Source organism: Cetorhinus maximus, chromosome 2 (assembly GCF_964194155.1).
Source record: "Cetorhinus maximus chromosome 2, sCetMax3.hap1.1, whole genome shotgun sequence".
Classification (NCBI taxonomy): Eukaryota; Metazoa; Chordata; class Chondrichthyes; order Lamniformes; family Cetorhinidae; genus Cetorhinus; species Cetorhinus maximus.
This window is the reverse complement of record NC_135880.1, coordinates 123,264,817-123,289,982: the sequence shown is the minus strand read 5'-3', so window position 1 is coordinate 123,289,982 and position 25,166 is coordinate 123,264,817.

Sequence of the window (25,166 nt, the reverse complement as noted above, 5' to 3'; positions counted from 1 at the left end):
CCTAGGCAACTAATATCAGTCACAAATTGTATAATACTCAAGCTGTTTGTGGCATTTGTACTGTGATAAGGGATTGAATTTCAGACCCCATGATAGGAAAGACATTATCAACTGTAGTCACTTCACACTAGTTGGATCACATTGTTAATCATTAGGCTATAATTTGCCAAGTTAAGAGGCTTCTAAGTTGTTGTAAGCAGACATTTGGATTTGTTGGGTTTTTCTCAACCTTATTGGCGTTCAAGCCAGAAAATAAGCTACTGCTGGTTCTCTTTGGCCCAGAGATTATTTTTTATGTTTCCTGTCTGAGTTTCCTTGAAAGGAGCAATAGGGGAGATGTGCTGGGCTACACAAAATCATCAGATACAAAATGTCCATTTTATTATTACAGGTTGACAAATTGACATGTTGTTGCTGTTTAAATGACCTGTGTGCTATATTTGGTAGGACCATAGAATGGTTACAGCATAGAAGGAGGCTGTTCAGCCCATCAAGTCTGTGCCAACTTTCTGAAGTAGTAAATCACCTAGTTCCACTCCCCCATATTTTCCCAGTTGCCCTGCAAATAGTTTCACATCAGATAATATCCAATTCACTTTCGAAGGCCTTGAATGAATCTTCCTTCACCACATTCTCAAGCATCCCTAATCCTAACAACTCGTTGTGTAAAAGCATTTTTCAACAGGTCACTATTGCTACTTTTGCCAATCACCTTAAATCAGTGCCTTTACTTATCGTCCATCAGGAATAATTTCTCTTAATCTACTTTGTCCAGAGCTCTTATGATTTTAAACATCTCTATCAAATTTCCTCTTATGAACATAAGAAATAGGAGCAGAAATAGGCCATTCGGCCCCTTGAGCCTGCTCCACCATTCAGTAAGTTCTTGGCTGATCTGTTTGTGTTACGAGTTCCACATTCCCATCTACCCTGATAGCCTTTGATTCCCTTGCCTAACAAGAATCTATCTACCTCTACCTTAAAAATATTCAATGACCCGATCTTCACCGCCTTCTGAGACAGAGTTCCAAAGTCGCACAACACTCTGAGAGAAAATATTTCTCCTCATCTCTGTCCTAAAAGGACAACCCCTAATTTTAAAACAGTGCCCCCTAGTTCCGGACTGACCCACAAGAAGAAACATCATTCCACTTCCACCTTGTTAATACCATTCAGGATCTTATATACTTCAACCAAGTCACACCTCACTCTTCAAAACTCCAGTGGAAATAAGCCCAATCTGTCTAATCTTTCCTCATAAGACAACCTGCTCATTCCACAAATCAATCTAGCAAACCTCTACTGAACCGCCTCCAATGCATTTACATCCTTCCTTAAATAGGGAAACCAAAACTGCACACCATATTCAAGATGCAGTCTCTCCAATGCACTGTCTAACTGAAGCATATCATTCTTACTTTTATGTTCAATTCCTCTTGCAATAAAGAATAGTATTCCATGAATAATAATATAAAAGCAAAATACTGCAGATGTTGGAAATCTGAAATTAAAAAAAAGAATATGCTGGGAAAACTCAGCAGGCCTGGGAGCATTTGTGGAGAGAGAAACAGAGTTAACGCTTCGGGTCCTCATGATTCTTCTTCAGAGTATCCCAATAGCTTTCTTAATTACTTGCTGTACCTCCATACTAACTTTTTGTGACTTAAGCACTAAAAAACCTAGATCCCTCGGCACCTCGGAATTCTGTAGCCATTCTCGATTTAAGTAATACTCTGCTTTTTTATTCTTCTTGTCAAAGTGAACAACTTCACATTTTCCCACATTATACTCCATCTGCCATATTTTCGCCCACTCACTCAACCTATCTATATCCATCTGCAACCTCCTCATGTCCTCATCACAACATAATTTCCAACCCATCTTTGTGTCATCTGAAAATTTAGCTACCATGCCTTCAATCCCCTCATCTAAATCATTGATATAAATTGTAAAAAGTTAAGACCCCAGCACCGACCCCTGTGGGACTCAACTTGTCACATCCTGCCAATCAGAAAAAGGCCCATTTATGCATACTCTTTGTTTTCTGCCAACCAGCCAATCTTCTAGCCATGCTAGTATGTTACCTCCTACACCATGAACTTTTATTTTCCACAATAACCTTTGATGAGGCACCTTATCAAATGCCTTCTGGAAATCCAAGTATAGTATGTCTACAGGCTCCCCTTTATACACAGTGCATATTAATCCTTCAAAGAACTCCAATAAATAGGTTAAACATGATTTTCCTTTCACAAAACTATGCTGACTCTTCCTGATTACCTTGAGTTTCTCTAAGAGCCCAGCTATAACCTCCTTAATGATTGATTCTAACACTTTCCCCACAACAGACATCAAGCTAATTGGCCTATAGTAACACAGAAACATAGTAACATAGAAAATAAGAGCAGGAGTAGGTCATTCAGCCTTTCAAGCTGCTCCCTCATTCAATATGATCATGGCTGATCCTCTATCACAACACCGTACTCCTGCACTCTCCCCATACCTCTTGACACCTTTATAGTTTCCTGTAATTCTGCCTCTCTCCCTTCTTCACTAGATGGGTTCAATTTGTTATTTTCCAATCTGATGGAACTTTTCCAGAATCTAGGGAATTTTGGAAAATTAACACCAAAGCATCTACGACCTCATTAGCCACCTCTTTTAAGACCCTAAGATGAAGTCCATCAGGACCCGAAGATTTGTCAGCCCACAGCTCCATCAGATTGCTCAGTACTGCTTCCCTAGTGACTGTAATTTCACCAAGTTCCCCTCTCCCATACATCTCCTCATTTACAGCTTTTGATGGAATGTTTTTTGCATTCTCTATAGTGAAGACAGAAGCAAAATATTTATCCATTTCATCCACCATTTCCTTATTATCTACTAGTAAGTCCCATCGTCACTCTCTAGAGGACCAACACTCACTTTACTTACTCTTCTCCGTTTTAAATACCTATAGAAACTCTTGCTATCCATTTTCACATTTCTAGCTAGCTTCCTCTCATACTCTAATTTCTTACTCCTGATTAATCTATTAATCATTCTCTGCCATTCTTTATATTCTGACCAATCATCTGATCTGCCACTCACCTTTGCGCAGTTATGTGCTTTTTCCTAGGGCTGAATTTTCCCCCCGTTGGGGTCGGGGGGGAGGTTGAAGGGTGGGCACACACAGGCGCACTTCAGATCGGTGCACCCAATTGGGGCGCGGCACCATTTTATGTGGGCGGGCCACGAAAGAGTGCACTCATCTCCCTGAGGCTAAGTGCAGCCTCAGGGAGATCGGATCAAAATGTAAAAAACCTAAAAATAGAAAAGTAACATTTCCCTAACATATCCCCTCATGAGTTGGGACATGTCCATAATTTTCACAAAAACTTTATTAAAATTTTTTAAAACCTACATGAAACCTCATCCCGCCCATGGATGAGGTTTCATGCTTTTTCTAGTTCGCACCGGGGCTCGTCGACCTTAAGGTTGTACGGGCAGGTCCTTTAATTACATAATTGATGCTGTCAATGGCCTCAATTGGCCATTGACAGTTCAGCGGGCGCATAGCTGATTTCGCTGCGCCCCCGCCTTCCTGAAAATTTAAATGGGGCGCGGTGACGTCGGGAGCTCCTGCTGACATCACCACACGTCATTTTATCCGTCGGCGAGCAAGGGCGGTCCTGCCCCTAAAGTTTGATGCTTTCCCTAACTTCTTTAGCTAAACACAGATGGTGGGTCCTCCCTTTGGAATTTGTCTTTATAGTAGAAATATACATATTCTGAATATTCTGAACTATCCCCTTAAATGTCTGCCACTCCTTCTCTATTGATCTATCCACTAGCTTAGTGTCCCAGTTCACTTCAGCTAGCTCAGCTTCCATGCCCACATAGTTGTCCTTATTTAAGAATAAAATACAAGCCCTGGACCAACTCTTCTCCCTTTCAAACTGGATGTAAATTCAATCATATTGTGGCCACTGCTACCTAGGGGTGCCTTCACCCCTAGGTAGCAGCTCATGGTGTAGGGAATATAAATAAAAGCTCATGGTATGGGGGTAACATATTGGCATGGATAGAAGATTAGCCAGCTAACAAGTAACAGGGAATTGGCATAAATAGCTCATTTTCTGGCTGGCAGGATGTCACAAGTGTTGCGCCGCAGAGATCAGTGCTGGGGCCTCAACTCTTTAAAATTTATATAAATGATTTGGATGAAGGGACCAATGATATGGTTGCTAAATTTGCTGATGACACAAAGGTAGTTAGGAAAGTAAGTTGTGAAGAGGGCATAAGGAAGCTACAAAAAGATATAGATCGGTTAAGTGAGTGGGCAAAGATCTGGCAAATGAAGTGTAATGTAGGAAAATGTGGGGCTATCCATTTTGGCAGCACGATTAATAAAGAGGCATATTGTCTAAACGGTGAGAGGTTGCAGAGCTCTGAGATACGGAGGGATCTGGGTGTCCTAATGCATGAATCACAAAAGGTTAGTATTCAGGTGCCACAATTAATTAGCAAAGCTAATAGAACCTTATCATTTATTGTGAGGGGAATTGAATACCATAGAACCATAGAACCATAGAAAAGTTACAGCACAGAAGGAGGCCATTTGGCCCATCTTGTCCATGCCAGCCCGAGGACACCCAGGTGCCCTTTCTAATCTCACCTTCCTGCACCCAGCCCATAACCCTGCAGCTTCTAGCACTTTAGGTGCAGATCCACGTACCTTTTAAAAGAGTTTAGAGTTTCTGCCTCTACCACCAACTTGGGCAGCGAATTCCAGACACCCACTACCCTCTGCGTAAAAAAGTTCTTCCTCATGTCCCCCCTACACCTTCTGTCACTTATCTTGAATCTATGTCCCCTGGTTCTAGAATTCTCCATCAAGGGAAACAGTTTTATCCTGTCCACTCTATCTATTCCCCTCATAATTATGTACACTTCAATCAAGTCACCTCTCAGCCTTCTTTATTCTAAGGAAAATAACCCCAACCTATCCAATCTCTCCTCGTAACTACTCTTTTCTAACCCTGGCAACATTCTTGTAAACTTCCTCTGCACTCTCTCCAGAGCTATTACATCCTTCCTGTAATGTGGTGACCACAACTGCACACAATACTCCAGTTGTGGCCTCACCAGTGTTTTATACAATTCCAACATTATATCCTTACTTTTATATTCTATACCTCTGCCAATGAAGGAGAGGATTCCATATGCCTTCTTTACAACCTTGTCTACTTGAACTGCTGCCTTCAGGGACCTGTGTACTTGTACACCAAAATCTCTCACTTCATCTACCCCTTTTAGTATATTCCCATTTATTTTGTAATCCCTGTAACTGTTTGACCTCCCTAAATGTATGACCTCACACTTCTCTATGTTAAAATCCATCTGCCACTTTCCTGCACACTCCACCAACCCATCTATATTGTTTTGGAGATTATGGCTATCCTCTACACTATCCACTACTCGGCCAATCTTTGTGTCATCTGCAAATTTCCCAATCGTGCCCCCCACGTTCACGTCCAAATCATTAATATATAACACAAACAGCAAGGGTCCCAACACCAAGCCCTGTGGAACACCACTTGAGACAACTTTCCATTCGCAAGGGCATCCATCAACCATTACTCTTTGTTTCCTGTTACAAAGCCAACCTTTTATCCAGTTTGTCACATTACCCTGAATCCCATGGGCTTTTACTTTCCTGACCAATTTGTCATGTGGGACCTTGTCAAATGCCTTGCTAAAATCCATGTACACAACATGCACTGCACTACCTTCATCAACCCTTCTTGTCACTTCCTCAAAGAATTCAATCAAATTTGTGAGGCAAGACCTTCCTTTAACAAATCCATGCTGACCATCCCTGACTAGTCCATGCCTTTCCACATGACAGTTAATCCTATCTCTCAGGATTGATTCTACTAATTTGCTCACTACCGAAGTAAGACTAACTGGCCTATAATTGTTTGGCATTTCCTTTGATCCCTTTTTAAACAATGGAATACAAGTGTAGGGAGGTTATGCTTCAGTTATACAGGGCATTGGTGAGACCACATCTGGAGTACTGTGTAGAGTATTGGTTTCTTTATGTAAGGAAAGATGTAAATGTGTTGGAAGCAGTTCAGGGAATGTTTACTAGATTATTACCTGAAATGGGCAGGCTATCTTATGAGGAAAGGCTGGACAGGCTAGGCTTGTATCTGTTGGAGTTTAAAAGACTAAGAGGTAACATATAAGATCCTGAGGGGACTTGACAGGGTGAATGCTAAAAGGGTATTTCCTCTTGTGGAAGAGCCTAGAACTAGGAGTCACTGTTTCAAAATAAGGAGTTGGCCATTTAGGACAGAGATGAGGATTTTTTTTTTCTCTCAGAGAGTTGTGTGACCTTGGAATTCTCTTCCTCAAAAGGTGGTTGAAGCAGAGTCCTTGAATATCTTTATGTCAGATGCAGATAGGCTCTTGATAAGCAAGGCGTTGAATGATTATTGGCGGTAGGCAGGGACATAAGGTTAAAATCAGATCAGTCATGATCATATTGAATGGTGGAGCAGGCTTGAGGGGCTGAGTGGCCTACTCCTGCTCCTAATTCGTAGGTTCATATGTATACCCCTCAATATCCTTGGCAGCCACGTCTCCTTAATGGCTATCAGATCATATTTATTTACTTCACTGTGTGCTATCAATTCATTTACTTTGTTATGAATACTAAGCGCATTCAAATACACAGCCTTTAATTTTGTCTTTTTGTTATCTTTCTAGGCTTGACTATTGGTGTATTCTTAGGTTTTATCTCTCTGTCCCATCCTGCTATTCTATGACCCTCATTTCCCATATCATTATTATGGTCTCTTGCCTTGAGCCAACCCCTTGATTTGCCACATCTACCCAAGTTTGATCCCTAACCTGCCTTTGTTTGGTTTAAAGCCCTCTCTACTTCACTAGTTATGCGATTTGCAAGAACATTCATCCCAGCATGATTCAGGTGCAGACCATCCCAATGGTACAGCCCCCACTTTCCCCAGTACTGATGCCAGTGCCCCACAAACTGGGACTCACTTCTCCCACACCAGTCTTTGAGCCACACATTCATCTGTCTAATCTTACTTGCCCAATGCCAATTTGCACGTGGTTCAGGTAATAATCCACAGATTATAACCTTTGAGGTTCTGCTTCTTAATTTGGTATCTAGCTTCTCATACTGACCATGCAGAACCTCCTTCCTTGTCCTGCCTATGTCATTGGTACCTACATGGACCATGGCAGCTGAGTCCTCCCACTCCCACTACAAATTTCTCTCCAGTCCTGAGCAGATGTCCCAAACCCTGGCAATAGATAGGCAACACAGCTTTCTGGACTCTCACTCTTTGCTGCAGAGAACAGTGTCAATCCCCCTCACTATACTGTTCACAACTACCACGACATTCCTGTGTGCTCTCCCTGCTTGCATGGCTTCCTGTACCATGGTGCCATGGCCAGCCTACTCATCCACCTTGCAGACCTCGCTTTGGTCCACACAGGTTGTGAGCACCTGTTATGGTGGTTGTTCAGCCCTGGTCTGGTCACAACTGGAGTACTGTGTCCAATTCTGGGCATCACAATTTAGGAAGGATGTGAAGGCATTAGAGAGGGTGCAGAAGATTCACGAGAATGGTTCCAAGGATGAAGAATTTCAGTCATGTGGATAGATTAAAGAAGCTTAGGGGATAGAACATTAAGAGATCAGTAAGGAGCACGTGAGGAGATAGGTGACTACGTTGGGGTGAGATGGAGACTGAATGAGCAGCAAATTAGGTTCACATAGTAAATTCTGGTAATTCCTTCTCAGGTTTTAACTATAGATTAAGAATCAAGATTTGACATAGTACAGATGTCAAGTTAGCTTAACTTGTTAAGTAGAGAACTGCCTAGAGTGGCAGTTATCTGTCAAATACCTGAAAGCAATTGGTTAAAGTGGTGTTAATTACTGTAGCAGGAATCTAAACTAGCTAGTGACTCATCAAAGGACCTATAAAAGAGACAGGCTTTTCAAACCACATGATCAGTAAGGGGCGCGCGAGGAGACAGGTGACTACGCCGGAGTGAGACAGAGACAGAGACAGAGACAGAGACAGAGACAGAGACAGAGACAGAGACAGAGACAGAGACAGAGACAGAGACAGAGACAGAGACAGAGACAGAGACAGAGACAGAGACAGAACTGAATTAGGTTCACATGGGAATTCAATGCATACGGAAAGAGTTGTGGTATACATAGGAATTATTCTAAGTTAATTAAGTGAATAATTAAATTAAGTTAACTAAATAACATAAGTAACAATGGCAGAACAGGTGTTATGTTGCAGCTGTGGAATGTGGAAGCTTTTGGATGCCAAGGTGATCCAGGACAAACATATCTGCAGAAAGTGTAAACATCTAGAGCAATTCTGGATTAAGATTATTGATATAGAAGCTGAACTGCAGATACTGCGCAACGTAAGAGAGGGGGAGAAATACCTGAATACTTTGTTCCAGAAGATAGTCATGCCTCTTAGAAGTAGTCGTCTGTTTTGGTCAGCAGTAAGGGACAGGAGGATGTGACTGTGAGTGAGGCAGGTAATGGGGCCGAGCAGACAGTAGTGGAGGAGCCTCAGACTTGCAATTGTCAAACAGGTTGCTTTATTGGTCTGCTTGATCTACATTTGTACCTTATGGTTTCAACTCATGCAGAATAATCTGATGTTTTAACTCAAAATAATTCATTATTTATTTTTAAAATGTTACTAGTCTTAATGTTTCATAAAATTACCATGATCACCAGTTTTTAATTATTTTAGCACATTGACTTAGTCAATTTTGGAAAAGAAAAGTCTCTTTTCCTTCTCACAAGCAGCATGAGGCTAAAAGTCAATGGCCCTTCTGCTGAGCTACCACCATAACCATGGTAAAAATGCCCCAAAGATCACAGTGGGATGCTGGTACATCAGATTTTGGCTCATTTTGAAATTTCTGCCATCCTTATGAAGGCTCATATCTTCAACTGGCTTTTGTAAGACGAGTAGCCCTAGGGGGATTAGGGTAGGGATTCAGGTAGGGGGCAGGGACTTCCAACATCAGGAATTCCTACATTTCTAGCCATTTGAGAGACCTGGCATAAAGCTGACATGTGAGACAAGGCTGTAAAATGACAGAAATGGGCCCCAACTTAAAAACAGGCCACAATCATAGCATGAGTCTCAAAGAGCAGGAGACTTCATCTTGTTATTAGTTAAATTTTGGCATCCATGCAAAGAAGGCCATGAGGGCATCAAAGACACTTCTAGAGGACCAAGGGCTTATCCAGCTGCAACCAAGCTGATGATGTCACATATGACAACTTCCAGGGGCAGGCAGATGCCCAAGATGCGGCCCAGATCAAAGTAGAATTTGGAGCAAGGCCCAGTTCTACTTGCACTCTGAACCACTTCTTTCTTTCAGCCATTTTCCAGCGATGGGGAATTTGGGCAAACCTCTGCCTCTGACCCCACATTGACCATTCATAAACAATGCATTTCTCAAGGCTACCCTTGGATTTTCAGCCACTCCGTCCCAGAAGGTCTTAATGAAATTCCTGTCAACTGAAGCCCAGCATCAGTCCCATTGAGATGTTATCACAAGTCTTAAAAGCTATCCAGGCTAGGATAACTGAGCACTCTGACTGGAAGTAAAATAGCTCCTTTTGAAGCCAAAGACTTATGGTGCCAACCTTGGACTGGAAGGATCTTAATAGGTTGGATCTTGTGGGCACAACTGAAGCATATTTACAAACTTCAAAGTCTCACTCCCTTTCTGTAAAATTATAATAAGTGAACTATAGAACTTAATTCTTATTTCCTAGTTTGCTGTCCGAAAATTCTTCAATGTGAATGACATCTTAGCCTGCTTTATGGCATCACTGTTGCTGGGTGCCAAAGATTCTCTTTGGCTGGCACCGGAACAAAATTAACACTGGGGAAGGTAAAATCCACACCACGGAGATTGCCAGATATTTGTGGAGCATGTGAGATAGAACAAAGGTAAGGGTGATAGTGACTATTGGATACTCAGAGATTGTCTAGAAACAGAGAATGAGGACCAAGCTGTTAACATCAATCACTCTTGACAATAGACCCTGGCTGAAGAGGGCCTCATCGGCCACTCTAATCTAATCACTTTAAACAATGGACCTGAAATGAGCTTGTATTGACCATGTTTGGTAACTGGCTAGTACGTGAAGGAAGGCCATGTGACAGCAAGCTAGGCCCTTATGTAAAAAGACATTGATTTCCATCGTCATGATGTGAGGGTAACATCAAGAAGACTTGTGATCTCCCTCTCTCTCTCTCCAGTCATTCTGTAAGCATGCCCTGCCTATATTCTCATGAATCAAACGCCGCAACCAGCGGTTTAAATCGTCTGGACACAGAATCCGGAAAGATCACTGAACCCAGCCTGAAACCATCCAAGTCATCAATCTACAAGAACTGTATATGATTCAATCTCTTTGGGGACTCTTAAAAAAATTTACCTACCCTCCCTCTTTGTAATTTACTTCTGTGTGTGCATATGAACCTCTGGAATGCATGTGTGTGTGAGAGTTGGAGCAATTTTTATCATTTTTACATAGTGGGTGTAAAGTACAATAAGTGTTATTTCCTTCTCTTATAAAACTTTCAAGAAAACGTGTCTGTGTGTCTTTTTTAGTCACAGTTCTTAAGCAGTTAAACACTCACTGATTTGGCAAGCAAAGTCTTTTAAAACATCTATTGCAGTCAACTGAGAGATGGAAAGAGAGGGGGTCTATTCTACGAGTTCTCACCTGGCTGTGACACAATTGACTGCAGATCCAATCGGTATAGTTAATTGCCTCAGCTTGACTCAGTGGTAGGATTTTTATCTCTGAGCTTGTTGTGAATATCTAGTTCTTAATTCATATGTTTTAGGATATAACTTTTAGCTTTAGGAATTAAAGTTTTAACTATAGAAAATGGGGGTGTCTGGTTGAGAAACTGGCACTGATGAACATGCAACTCAAACAAGCCCGGGTTTATTATACTTAAAAGGTAACCTGTATTTGTCTTGCAAGACTTTCAGAGTTGATAGTGAAAAAAAACTTGAACAGGATAATCCATCTGCAAGCTTGCAATGGAGCCAAGGAGTCTGGAGAGAGGGAAATTATCTCCATTAGAAATGTAGGGCTGGATTTCACAGCGGGGGCATGGGGGAGGTTGCTGGCTAAACAGGCTGAAGTTCAGACTTCTGCCCCTCAGTGGACAGGAGGTCCTACCCTCGAGAGCTGTTGGCCAATCATATTGTTCTAGCAGTGCCAGAACTCAGAAGTGGGCACTGCTGGGACTACAAGGAGGCCCCGGGAAGAAGGTCATGACAACTGGAAACAGGTCGATCCTGGGTTGTTATGGTGGGGAGGGATCGGAGAGCCCAGGGAGGGATGAAAGGGGGTAGGGGGGGCAGGTTTGGAGGGCAGGCAGGGAGGAAGAAAGGGTTGGGGTGAACTCTTGGAGGTTGCCCCCAGTGCATAATGAGTAACCCCCCCAACAATAGATGAGCCAACCTGCTCCAACTCCCCCTCTCCCTCTCCCTCTCTGCCCCACCTTCCAGTCCACCTTTTGAACGAATCCATTTCAAAATTGACCTTTTCATTCTGGCCCACCTGCCACTTTTATGGCAGCATTTTATGGAAATGGAGGTGAATTGAGGCCCTTAATTGCCACTTAATTGGGCAGTTAAGGGCTTCAATTGATCTTAGGGCAGGTGGCCAAGTGGGCGCCTTACCCACCCCTCATACTATACTCTTCTGAGCAACCAACTAAACAATTAAAAGGGACAAGTGAACAAATTAACAAAAGAGTAAATTAACAAATAAAAAGGGCAGTCTCTTAAAGGGAAACTGCAACAAAAGACAAAACCACAAAGGAAGCTTAAAACAATCAAATCAAAATATGATTGTTGGAGTCAATGAAGCACCTCAAGCCCCGCAGTGCCATTCGGGCATGGAAGGCCCTCGATTGTGCCAGCAGACACTGTGCTCCCTCTCCAAAGACACACAGCCACGAACATAACCATGGAAGAGGGGCAGACAGTTGGGCTGGACAACCCCCTCAACCCCCGCTGCCTAGACAAATGGCCAATTTGGCCAGGACCAGGAGCAGGCAATGCCCATGCCCCCCAATCCTGTATTATGGTGAACAGATCAGGGGCAGGTGAGAAAGAGTTGGGCTGGGCACATGACATATTTTACGCACGTTCCCACTTGCTGATAGTCCCAGTTGCACCAAGAATGCATTACTGGGCACTGCTGGAACTGCAACCAGTACCAAGAAGGCCCAATGGATCCCAGAGTAAAGTAAATGCGGGGTATTGGACAGGGTGGGTTCAGCCAGTTTGGGGTGGTGGGGGTGGTGGCTTTTGGTGAGCAGGCGGGTGTGAAGAAAGTGGGAAGTTACTATTTAGGGGTGTCTGTCCCAAGATGAGCAAAAGGCACCCCCAAAGGTAGTTCCCCCCTTCCTTCCTGCCCTTTAAATTTTTTTTTTAAAATAGCCTCTCCACTCCCATGCGACTGCCCAGGCCAATGGTATTATGGCATGGGCAGCATATTATCGGAGTCACTTGACTTGTTAATACACTCAATTGAACCTTGATTATTGATTTAAATATGGTGAGTAGGCTGCCAATTTTTATGCCCGCCCACTTAGTTTGTTACAGGGTGAGCGGGAAGGTGATGAGGTGGGCACCAGCCCTATCTTACGTGCCCTCCCACCAAAAACAGGTTTGGCAGGGGCACGTAAAATCAAACCCAGTATGTGTTAAGAAGTGAAAAGTCATTGTGTTAATTCTTAATTCTTTCTTTCTTAATTATGTTCCTGCTCTGCTTAATACACAGTGTACTCATAATGTCAACCCTGGCAAGGTGTTCCTCATTAAATGTCACAATTATTCTTTTGATATTTTTTAAAATGTGATCTTATATTTAATTGGGTTTCCAACTGCATTACTCTCACTGATCATGAGTGCAGTCCAATTGTCCATGCTTGTAGGTCACACACTCTGCATTGATTTTATGCAGGTACTATCTTTTTCTTCATGAGTTGTTGCCTGACGGCAGGTCTGACTCTGACCCACAGCACCATGATCTCCACCATGGCTAGGGCAAAGAGCCAAATCCCAAATCCATCCCAACCAGAACAGGGAATTGAACCCCGTTCTGTTAGCACCAATCTCATCCACACCAGTCACCCGGCCAACTGAGCCAACCCACCCCCTCACCACCCAAGGGGCCTGAGTTGCTGTGGTAACATACATTTTCACGTGCATGTTGTAGCCTGGAGCTATGCATAGTGATTGTAGAGGATCCAATTTCTTCCCATCACATGGCTGACTAGGAACCTCTCCCACTCTTACCACCTGACACTGGCATATAGTGGAAAGATTTACAAGCTGCTACACAACCTGTTTGGCCATGTTATGAATGCACCTTCCGTTGGCCATCAAGTCCTGGAGTAGGCCTTGAACCTAGAGTTTCTGGGTTAGCAGCAGCGACGCTACCCACTGCACCACAAGACCTCCTGAAGTTACTATAATACGTAATATATAATGACTTCCCTCAGTTATCAGGCCACTCAAAATCACTGTTCTGGCATGGGTGGTTTGAGCTTCCTATGCTGAACATGTCACGTGCTGTCATGGGCAACTGGATTGTATGCAAAGCACCAAAAATTCCTACTTTTGTGGTTTCTTGTTCCCAGCATATCTGCTGAGCTTGTTTTATAATTGTTGGGATGTTGGTTCTGTTGTACTTTACAATGAACTGTTTTACTTCTTCACAGAATGCTCATCAGAAACTATGAAGGCTTCTTCATAGAAATCATCTGCAAGGAAATGAATATTGAACTTTTGAATTTAGAACAATATTATCAATTAACCTATTTTAAAGCTATTGCATTCTTTGGACTCTAAGCAAATTTACGGACTCTCCTTGTTCTTTCTTTGAGGCAAAGGTGTAGATGCTTCATCTACAGTGTTTGGTATGGTTTCGGTTGATAGATAGGTGTTCTGTTATTGTTGGTGTTGTAATATCGCTTTAAGAGTGATGTCCCTTTAAAAAGCTCAACATGCAGATGAACCAGATACCTGAACATCATCATGTGACCAAGGGCCACAGGATGTGTCAAGAGATTGCTCTACTGCTTGGACTGATTCGGCTGTAAATAAACCCCACCAGAGATTCTCAAGCAAATGAAATCTATGTATCTCGTTTGTGTTTCATAGAGATAGCACAAGTATATCACTACAGTTGGGCTGTCTCGGAAGATGTTGGATGCCTTCCTCTAGCAAGTGATCCGGCTGGAGGCAAAGATCTTTCCTTATGTTATAGGATGGCCGAGTTGTACTATTAATGTTAGAGTTGACCTGCAGACACTTCTTGGGTGGAAATATTAAGTTTATTTACAATATACTCAGCAGCAACAACACGTGTGTTTTCAACTCCCACTCTATTTCTACACTGACTGTTGAGGTAGCCCAAGCTAATCTCCTACTGGTTAATCCAGATCATGTGATCTTGCTGACAAGTATTATTCTTAAAAGTACATTACACACTAAATAAAACGGCAATTACTACACCCTAGAAGTACTTTTATTTACACAACTAACTCTATACAAGACTACAGAGCATCAGGACAGAGCTATACTGCTCCTCTCTTAGGTTCTTCCCACTTATCTCTCTGAGTGACATCATTATGACAAGTTCTTATGCACACGCTCAGTAGTTATTATTAGTGTTAGAGTTAACCCTTTAGTCTACATCTCCCCTCAAGTCTTTATCCCGAAATTATTATATACACATCCTCCTACACCTCCCCTCAAAGTCTCTTTGGTGGTTTCACCAATCTCCCCTTGAATGTGTACAGAATTCCTTTTGAGTTTGTTGAGGATCTGTTCATTCTGAACCCATTCCCTAAGGGTTGTCACTCCTTGTTTCCCTTGTTAGTGGTTCTGCAGACATGACATCCTCCTGAGGATCAGGGTATGCAAGCCATCCTGCTAATGGTTTCCTGTTCATTGAAATCAAGGCACTCCTGTTTCTTCAGATGATACCTGTTTCTGTCTGGACCAGATATGATCTTGGTTGTTGTAACTTCTCCATGATGGTACCTTTTGGCTGCTGGTCTTTAATTACACCATCTTACCCTTTTCAAGAGTGGGAATGTTGTGAGCTCCATGTCTTTGGTTAAAAGTGTGGGCTTGACCAGCTCTGTAACTTTCTTCCCTTTGCCTGGCACGACCATGGTCTTCTATTGGGATGTTTGGTATCAACATGTGGGGAAGGAAAGGGAGTTGTGTTCTTAGCCTACGACCCATCAAAAGCTCACATGGGGCAAAACCATTCTGCAACAGTGTAGAGCAATAACTGAGCGGGGCTAGCTCAAAATCTTCTTGTTTTCTGAGGAGGTATTTAATGATATGTACCCCTCTCTCAGCCTCTCCTTTGGCCTGAGGGTAATTTCGGCAAACGTGCGACGTGGAAAAATCCATATGATGCTGCAAAGAATTGGAAACACCCATTGGTGAATTGTGACCCATGATCAGAGACGACAATGCCTGGAATGCCATGTGTGGCAAACATCCTCTTCAGAGAGGTTTTAATGGCTTCAGAGGTGGGGCCATGTAGCTTTTGCACCTCTGTCCAGTAGGAATAATAATCCACAGCAATGAGAAACTCTTTCCCTCTGAATTTGAATGGGTCCATGCCAAGGCATTCCAATGGCCTGGATGGGAAATAGAAGGGCAGAAGTGACTCTTTCTGCTCCTGTCTGTGAATAGCGCAGGTGATGCAGTTTGAGACCATGGCGGAAATTTATGTGCCCACTGGCGACGGGCGTGCTCGGTGGCATGAGCGGACAATATGGCGAGAAGGCCAGAAATCGGTTTCACGATGTCGTGAAACCAGTTTGCAATCGTCCGCTCAGCCCCTCGATGGCAGGCTGTGTTTCCCACCATCGGACGTCAGGTACCTCATTGTAATAAGACAGCATATCATTAAATGGCCAGCCCACCAGAATCATCCCCCCTCCCATTTGATCATCCGGCCACATCGGCGTGCAATCACACTGACGTGTTTCACAACAACATATATAAGGCGTGCACTTGCCGGGTTGCACTTTGAGGGGAACTCAGAGGTGAGTGCACAGTAATGATGCGGAGCGCTCACAAGGGGCACCTGTTGGACCTCAAGCTTGAGGCGACTTGGGGGTGGGGGCAAGGGCTGTTGAAGGCAGTGCACAAGCACGGGTGGTGGGGAGGGAAGCGGTCACGCATTAGGGAAACCTTGTATAATGTGAGCATTCCTCTGCAGCTGAGACAGTTCAGATGCAGCTACATTGATATGCGTGGATTCGGGCCTCTAGCTTATCTGCCCACTCAAGCAATGCAAAGGCATGAAAGTGCCACCAAGTGCTCCAGAGCTTTTCACCCCTTGGGCACAGACTGCAAACTAAGTATCTTAGTGGACTGCAGAATAGTTTGATGACTGGGCACTTGTACAATCTCCTTGCTAAAGCTGGCCGTGGAGCAGTCACTGGTGGAGGTGCTCACAGCCCCTTGCAAATGTCATCCACCCGATTTGGACCAGTCTCTGCCACGGTTCAAGCTAACATAGCAGCCTTGCAGTGCGGGTTAGGAGAATGCCTGCACCTGAGCTGAGAGCGCAGCATGCAGTCCAATGGGCAAAGCTGCTGCCAATTGATCAGGTGGAATGAGGTGGAGGTGTTTGGGGTTTCAGGCAGCCATGCAATGCACTAAACTCTGGCCATCCAAGTGGTTGCCAGCACTCTCCAGGATGCATTAAGGGGCCTTCAGACTTAACCAAGACAGGTTCTTAGTATACCCATGCTAACCCAGGTGTCTCTTTCACCCTGCAGGAGGAGTACATCAGGAGCATGGAGCCTGGTTAACTAGTTGTATGCCTCATGGCATACAGAGAATAGAAATGACGGAGAAGAGAGCGACGGAGGCATCTGCCTGCGCAGAGGGAGGAGCAGCACCCTTAGCAAGAAGGGGTGCTGAAGAACCACAATGAGCTGTTGGTCGGGACCTAGCTAGACCCAGGGTCTATAGACGCCGCCTTTCATTCCTGCTGATGACTGACAACCAGTGTTGCCAAAGACTGTGCATGCCTAGGAAACTGGTCGGTCACATCTGCCAGCTACTACAGGATTTGGCACCACAGGGACATGGAAATCATACCCTGCCAGTGGCCGTGAAAGTGACAGCGCTGTTCAATTTCTATGCCAGTGGCGCCACAGGTGACCTCGGTGGGATATCACAAGCCTCCACAAACAAATGTATCCATGAGGTCATGGATGCCATCTTCACGAGGGCACACAACTTTGTGCATTTCGCACAGGACCAGGACAGCCAGGATGCAAGAGTGATTGGATTTGCCCAGATCTTGGGTTTTACACAGGTGCAGGGTGCGATCAATTGTGCTCACATGGTACTCAGATCTCCATCACAACATGGGGTCAACTACATCAACCTCAAGGGCTTCCATTCACTGAATGTGCAGCTGGTGTACAACCACCACAAACGCATCCTGCAGGTCTGCGCACAGTTTCCAGGGAGTGTCCATGATGCCTACATTCTCAGTCGGTCACAGACCCTGATGTCTTGCAAAGCGACCCGATAGAAGGAACATAACAACTGGCGACGAGGAAAAACATGACCAGTTGACAACACCAAAGAAAGCTGCAGAAATTCAACAGAAGTAAATCAGACATACCATGCAAGGCGATTGTAAGTACAGCCTTCATCATAGTTATCAAAGTTATCTCCCTCCAGTATGCCACAGTTTGGCTGTATCAAACCAATTGATCAGACCCCTGATGACTGGTCACATTATATTGAACTTCTTCTTTTTGGCCAATGACATATCAGGAGAGGAGAAGAGGCGGGCGATCCTCTTATCGACATGTGGCAGTAAAACATACGGCCTAATTCGTAGTCTAACGGCACCCAACGCCCCAGATTCCAAGAGCTTTGATGAGTTGGTAAATCTAGTGAAAAGTCACTTTCAGCCGAAACCCTCGGTAACAATGTAGCGTTTTAAATTTAATTCAAGGTGTTGCGCCCCTGGAGAGACAGCCACTTGCTATGTAGCAGCCTTAAAACAAGTGTCAGCACAGTAACGTCGGGACATCGATTAACGACATGTTAAGTGACCGATTAGTATGTGGGATTAATGAAGACGCCATTCATAAAAGGTTGTTGTCAGGAACAAATTTAGACATCAGCAAAGCGCTGGAGTTGGTGCTCACAATTGAAAGCGCAGTCAGGGGTTCAGAAGCAATCAAGGGAGCACAAATTGGCACCGTCCTTCGCGTTGGGAGGGAAGCATCAGCTAGAAATGGCATGGAAATGCTGGGCTCCGCGAAAAAGCGGGAAACAGGCACCATTAACAGACCAGCAAAAAGCAATAGTTTAACAGAGAAAACCCACAATAATCACGGCAGAAAGGAAACCAGACAGCCTGCAATCGAACGACAATTTAAAGGAATTGAGTGTTTCTACTGCCATCGTAATGGGCACATTATGCGACATTATAAAGACAGATTAAGACAAAACTTTAAGCAAAAAGGTAGAAATTGTGAAATCCGCATAATAGTGGAACCAGAAGAAACAAAGTCAGATATTTACTCACTACACAACTTAAAAATGGGTAAAACAGAGCCAATCTACATAAAAATGGAAAACCCATCCGAATGGAGATGGATACAGGGGCATCCACGAAAGTCATAGGGGAACATACGTTCAAATATCTGAATGGAGGAGGCCACTCACTAAATCTGGAAAATTCAGATGCTAAATTAAAGACGTATACTGGTGAAGACATACGAGTAAGAAGTATGTGCAAGGTTCCAGTACAGTATGGAAATCAGTCTGTTAATTTACCCCTGATAGTGGTAGCAGGGGCGGGTCCAAGTCTACTTGGCTGGAACTGGCTTAAAGAAATAAAGTTGGAGTGGACTGAGATTTTTCAACTCAGAATGAAAGATCTGCAAGAATTATTACAGAAATATGCTTCCATTTTCAGGGAAGAGCTTGGGAAGATTCAGGGGCTGCAAGCTAAAATCCACGTGGATCCCGGGGCAACCCCCCAGATTCTTGATGGTGAGGCCAGTCCCCTGTGCATTATGAGAAAAAGTTGATGTCGAATTAGACAGGCTGGAAAGGTTGGGAGTCTTACAACCTGTACAATTTTCTGAATGGGCAGCACCCGTAGTTCCGGTATTGAAGCCTGACCAGAGTGTGTGAATATGCAGGGACTACAAGTTGACCGTTAACAAAATGGCCAGACTTGACAGGCATCCTATGCTGAAAATTAATGAATTGCACTCCAAGCTGACAGGGGGAATTGCATATGCGAAACTCAACATGAACCACACTTACCAGAAAGTCGAGCTAGAAAAGGCCTGTCAGGATTTTGTGACCATCCACACACATAAGGGGTTATACCAATATACCAGGGTACCCTTTGGAGTCTCATTGGCCTGTGCTATTTTCCAATGGACTATGGAAAATATACTTCAAGGACTGCCCCATGTTGTGGTTTAACTCGATGATGTCCTAGTAACAGGACTAACCGATGAAGAACACCAGGCTAACCTGGAAGAGGTATTGAAGCGTTTCTCACAAGCCGGAGTACGTTTGAAAAGAGACAAATGTATCTTCCAAGCAAAATAAGTGGTTTACCTGGGTCATAGGGTTGACTCGCAGGGCCTTCACCCAGTAGAAGACGAGAGCTTTCTTGAGGCGCCAGCACTGAGAAACACTATAGAACTCAAGTCCTTCTTGGGGATGATTAACTATTATGGCCATTTTCTCCCAAATTTGTCATCAGTACTGGCTCCATTATACGGTTTACTCAAGAAAAACCACAAGTGGGCTTGGCAAGCTCCACAACAACAGGCTTTGACCGTAAAGCAGTTGCTACATTCATGTGCCCTGTTGGTGCATTTCGACCAAAAAGAATTCATTTAGATATGCGATGCATCCCCTTACGGAGTAGGGGTAGTACTCTCCCACCAGATGGGGGATGGCTCCAAACGGCCCATTGGTTACATCTCAAGAACACTCAGTGTTGCAGAACGAAGATACTCACAAATAGAGAAAGAAGGCTTATCGCTTGTATTTGATGTTAATAACTTACACCAATACATCCATGGTCGCCACTTCACCATTGTATCCAATCACAAGCCACTACTAGGCTTGTTCAGGGAAGATAAGGCAATATCCCCAATTGCCTCTGCATGCATCCAAAGGTGGGCATTGATTCTAGCTGCTTACGAATATATTTTTATCCACCAGCTGGGAAGCCAGATTGCAAATGCCGATGCACTGAGCCGATTACCTCTAAAAGACAGCAATGTGAACGTCCCAATTCCTCAAGAACTTCTCTTGCTATTAAAATTTCTGGATTCATCACTAGTACATGCCAAACAAATAAGAGAGAGGACAGACTGTGATCCAGTTTTGTCTCACGTAAGGGAACAAGTCTTGCAGGGATGGTCTAAAAAGCCAAAGTCTGATGAAATGAAGCCCTATTTTAATAGGAGATACGAGCTCACCTGCCAAGATGGCATCTTACTGTGGGGAGCAAGAGTTATTGTGCCTCCAAGGGGAAGACAGCCAATATTGACTAAATTGCATAGTGCTCACCCCGGCATTTCTAGAATGAAAATGTTGTTGCACAGCTATTTATGGTGGCCAGGGATGGACACAGAAATCGAAAACTTAGTCAAGAACTGCATACAGTGCCAACAGGTACAGAAATTGCCCCCTTCTGCTCGATTGCATCCCTGGGAATGGCCAGGAAGGCCATGGGTCCACCTCCACATTGACTACACAGGGCTTTTTTTGAGCACAATGTTCCTCTTGATTATAGACACTCACTCGAAGTGGATGGATGTATATGAGGTGAGATCACCCACATCTGCCGCCACCATAGACAGATTGCATCAGAGTTTTACGATACACGGGTTACCAGAGATAATAGTATCTGATAATGGAACAGCATTCACCAGCGGGGAATTCCAAAGATTTACAAGTCTTAATGGCATAACATATGTTAAGACCTCGCCATACCGCCCTGCATCCAATGGTATGGCCGAGAAGGCAGTCCAGACCTTCAGGTCCGGAGCAAACAAACTGGATGGAAATTCTATTGCAACTGGATTATCACGTTTCCTATTCAGCTATAGGACTACGCCACGCTCGACCACTGGTATTGCCCCCATAGAATCATTGATGAAGAGATGTCTCAGGACACATTTGTGTTGCTTAAGGCCTTTGGATTAAATTAAGAATTTAGGGGGGGAAGATAGAGAGAAGTCAGGAGGCCAGAAAAATGGACACGATTATCAGTCATGAAAGGAACTTCACTGTTGGTGACACAGTTTTTGCAAAGAACTTTGGAGATGGGCCCAAGTGGCTATCAGGTGAAGTTAGTGCAGTGCAGGACTTCTTTCCTGTCACATATCTGTCAAAGGTCAAATAATTAGGAGACACGTAGATCATTCTCAGGAAAAGGGAAACAGATCTACAAGAAAGGATGCACCAAGCATTCCCGTTGGAGTCTACGCTACATGTGGAAGGAACTCCACTTGGTTTGGAAGTGCCTGTAGGATCCATTGAGCCTGAGAGTCGAAGAAACAAACTTACAGGTTCCTATTGGACAGCCTAGTGGACAAATGACTCCTGAAATGGAGGCCTTAGAAAAACCATCCAAAGTCATAAAACTACGATGTTCAACACATTTGAAGAAGGCTCCAGAGAGACTGAATTTGTAAATAGTTTATTTATGTAAATAGTTGATACATTGTAAAGATTGCAAATTGTACATTCGAGTAAAGAGGGAGGAATGTGGTAATCTGAGGTGCAATACACCTTTAAGAGAATGTGAGCAAAACAAAAATAGAATTACCTGGAAACGCTCAGCAGGTCTGGCAGCATCGGCGGAGAAGAACAAAGTTGACGTTTCGAGTCCTCATGACCCTTCAACAGAACTAAGTAAAAATAGGAGAGGGGTGAAATATAAGCTGGTTTAAGGTGGGGGGGTGGGGGGAGAGAAGTGGGGGGGTGGGGGGGTGGTTGTAGGGACAAGCAAGCAGTGATAGGAACAGATAATCAAAAGATGTCACAGACAAAAGAACAAAGAGGTGTTGAAAGTGGTGATATTATCTAAAAGAATGTGCTAATTAAGAATGGATAGCAGGACACGCAAGGTACAGATAGCTCTAATGGGGGTGGGGTGAAATAAGACTAAAAGGGCATAAAAGGTATAGATTTAAAAATAATGGAAATAGGTGGGAAAAGAAAAATCTATATAAATTATTGGAAAAAACAAAAGGGAGGGGGAAGAAACAGAAAGGGGGTGGGGATGGAGGAGGGAGTTCAAGATCTAAAGTTGATGAACTCAATATTCAGTCCGGAAGGCTGTAAAGTGCCTAGTCGGAAGATGAGGTGCTCTTCCTCCAGTTTGCGTTGAGCTTCACTGGAACAATGCAGCAAGCCAAGGACAGACATGTGGGCAAGAGAGCAGGGTGGAGTGTTAAAATGGCAAACGACAGGGAGGTCTGGGTCATTCTTGCGGACAGACCGAAGGTGTTCTGCAAAGCGGTCACCCAGTCTGCGTTTGGTCTCTCCAATGTAGAGGATACCGCATTGGGAGCAACGAATGCAGTGGACTAAGTTGGGAAAAATGCAAGTGAAATGCTGCTTCACTTGAAAGGAGTGTTTGGACCCTTGGACGGTGAGGAGAGAGGAAGTGAAGGGGCAGGTGTTGCATATTTTGCGTATGCATGGGGAGGTGCCGTAGGTGGGGGTTGAGGAGCAGGGGGTGATGGAGGAGTGGACCAGGGTGTCACAGAGAGAACGATCCCTATGGAATGCTGCCAGGGGGGTGAAGGGAAGATGTGTTTGGTGGTGGCATCATGCTGGAGTTGGCGGAAATGGCAGAGGATGATCCTTTGAATGCAGAGGCTGGTGGGGTGATAAGTGAGGATAAGGGGGACCCTATCATGTTTCTGGGAGGGAGGAGAAGGCGTGAGGGCGGATGCGCGGGAGATGGGCCGGACACAGTTGAGGGCCCTGTCAACTACCATGGGTGGAAAACCTCGATTAAGGAAGAAGGAGGACATGTCAGAGGAACAGTTTTTGAAGGTGGCATCATCAGAACAGATGCAACGGAGGCGAAGTAACTGAGAGAATGGGATGGAGTCCTTACAGGAAGCGGGGTGTGAGGAGCTGTAGTCGAGGTAGCTGTGGGAGTCGGTAGGCTTGTAATGGATATTGGTGGACAGTCTATCACCAGAAATTGAGACAGAGAGGTCAAGGAAGGGAAGGGAAGTGTCAGAAATGGACCATGTGAAAATGATGGAGGGGTGGAGATTGGAAGCAAAATTAGTAAATTTTTCCAGGTCCCGACGAGAGCATGAAGTAGCACCGAAGTAATCATCGATGTACCGGAGAAAGAGTTGTGGCAGCATTACGTAGGGATCGTTTCCTCCGTGACACCCTGGTCCACTCCTCCATCACCCCCTACTCCTCAACCCCACCTACGGCACCTCCCCATGCATACGCAAAATATGCAACACCTGCCCCTTCACTTCCTCTCTCCTCACCGTCCAAGGGCCCAAACACTCCTTTCAAGTGAAGCAGCATTTCACTTGCATTTCCCCCAACTTAGTCTACTGCGTTCGTTGCTCCCAATGCGGTCTCCTCTACATTGGAGAGACCAAACGCAGACTGGGCGACCGCTTTGCAGGACACCTTTGGTCTGTCTGCAAGAATGACCCAGACCTCCCGGTCGTTTGCCATTTTAACACTCCACCGTGCTCTCCTACCCACATGTCTGTCCTTGGCTTGCTGCATTGTTCCAGTAAAGCTCAACGCAAACTGGAGGAACAGCACCTCATCTTCCGACTAGGCACTTTACAGCCTTCCGGACTGAATATTGAGTTCATCAACTTTAGATCTTGAATTCCCTCCTCCATCCCCACCCCCTTTCCGTTTCTTCCTCCTCCCTTTTGTTTTTTCCAATAATTTATATAGATTTTTCTTTTCCCACCTATTTCCATTATTTTTAAATCTACACCTTTTATGCCCTTTTAGTCTTATTTCACCCCACCCCCACTAGAGCTATCTGTACCTTGTGTGTCCTGCCATCCATTCTTAATTAGCACATTCTTTTAGATAATATCACCACCTTCAACACCTCTTTGTTCTTTTGTCTGTGACATCTTTTGATTATCTGTTCCTATCACTGCTTGCTTGTCCCTACAACCACCCCCCCACCCCCCAACTTCTCTCCCCCCACCCCCCCACCTTAAACCAGCTTATATTTCACCCCTCTCCTATTTTTACTTAGTTCTGTTGAAGGGTCATGAGGACTCAAAACGTTAACTTTGTTCTTCTCCGCCGATGCTGCCAGACCTGCTGAGTTTTTCCAGGTATTTCTGTTTTTGTTTTGGATTTCCAGCATCCGCAGTTTTTTGTTTTTATCTAGAGAATGTGAGCAGATTGACCACATGATGGTATTATCAATTTCTGTGTAGCGCGGGCTACAATGTTAATCAATAGTTTAGATCAGGCTTTGATTTGAGAAGCACATGTGTTAGTGCTCTGTTACTCATGTTAATAAACAGCACGTGCTTCATCTCACATTGGTCTCTGCATCTGCAAGATATTGTTTGCCAACTCACGCACCGGTAAATAGGTATGCAACCGTGTTCACAAGCAAAGCGAGCTGACAGAAGGAACATAACAGATAAGATTGCCTGAACATATGCCGGCCAATGCAGGAAGCTGAGGACCATGATGTACCAACATCTAGCGACCAAAAGTAATAAAGCTAGTACTTCCAGGGCAGCAATGCAACTGGAGAATTGCACAGAGTCCGCCCAGAACCGGGAAAAGCTATTGACCGTCCGATGGCTGGAGGGAGTGAAGGCAGCCCTGCAGAAGAATCTGGAGATGATTTCTGGGATCAGTCGAGACCTTCGGGAAAGGTTGGATTTCAAGCTATAGAGGCTCAACTGCAAGCTCCAGAACCACTTTTTCAGCACCCGCACGCAGAGTAATATGCATTTAGATAACTGCAA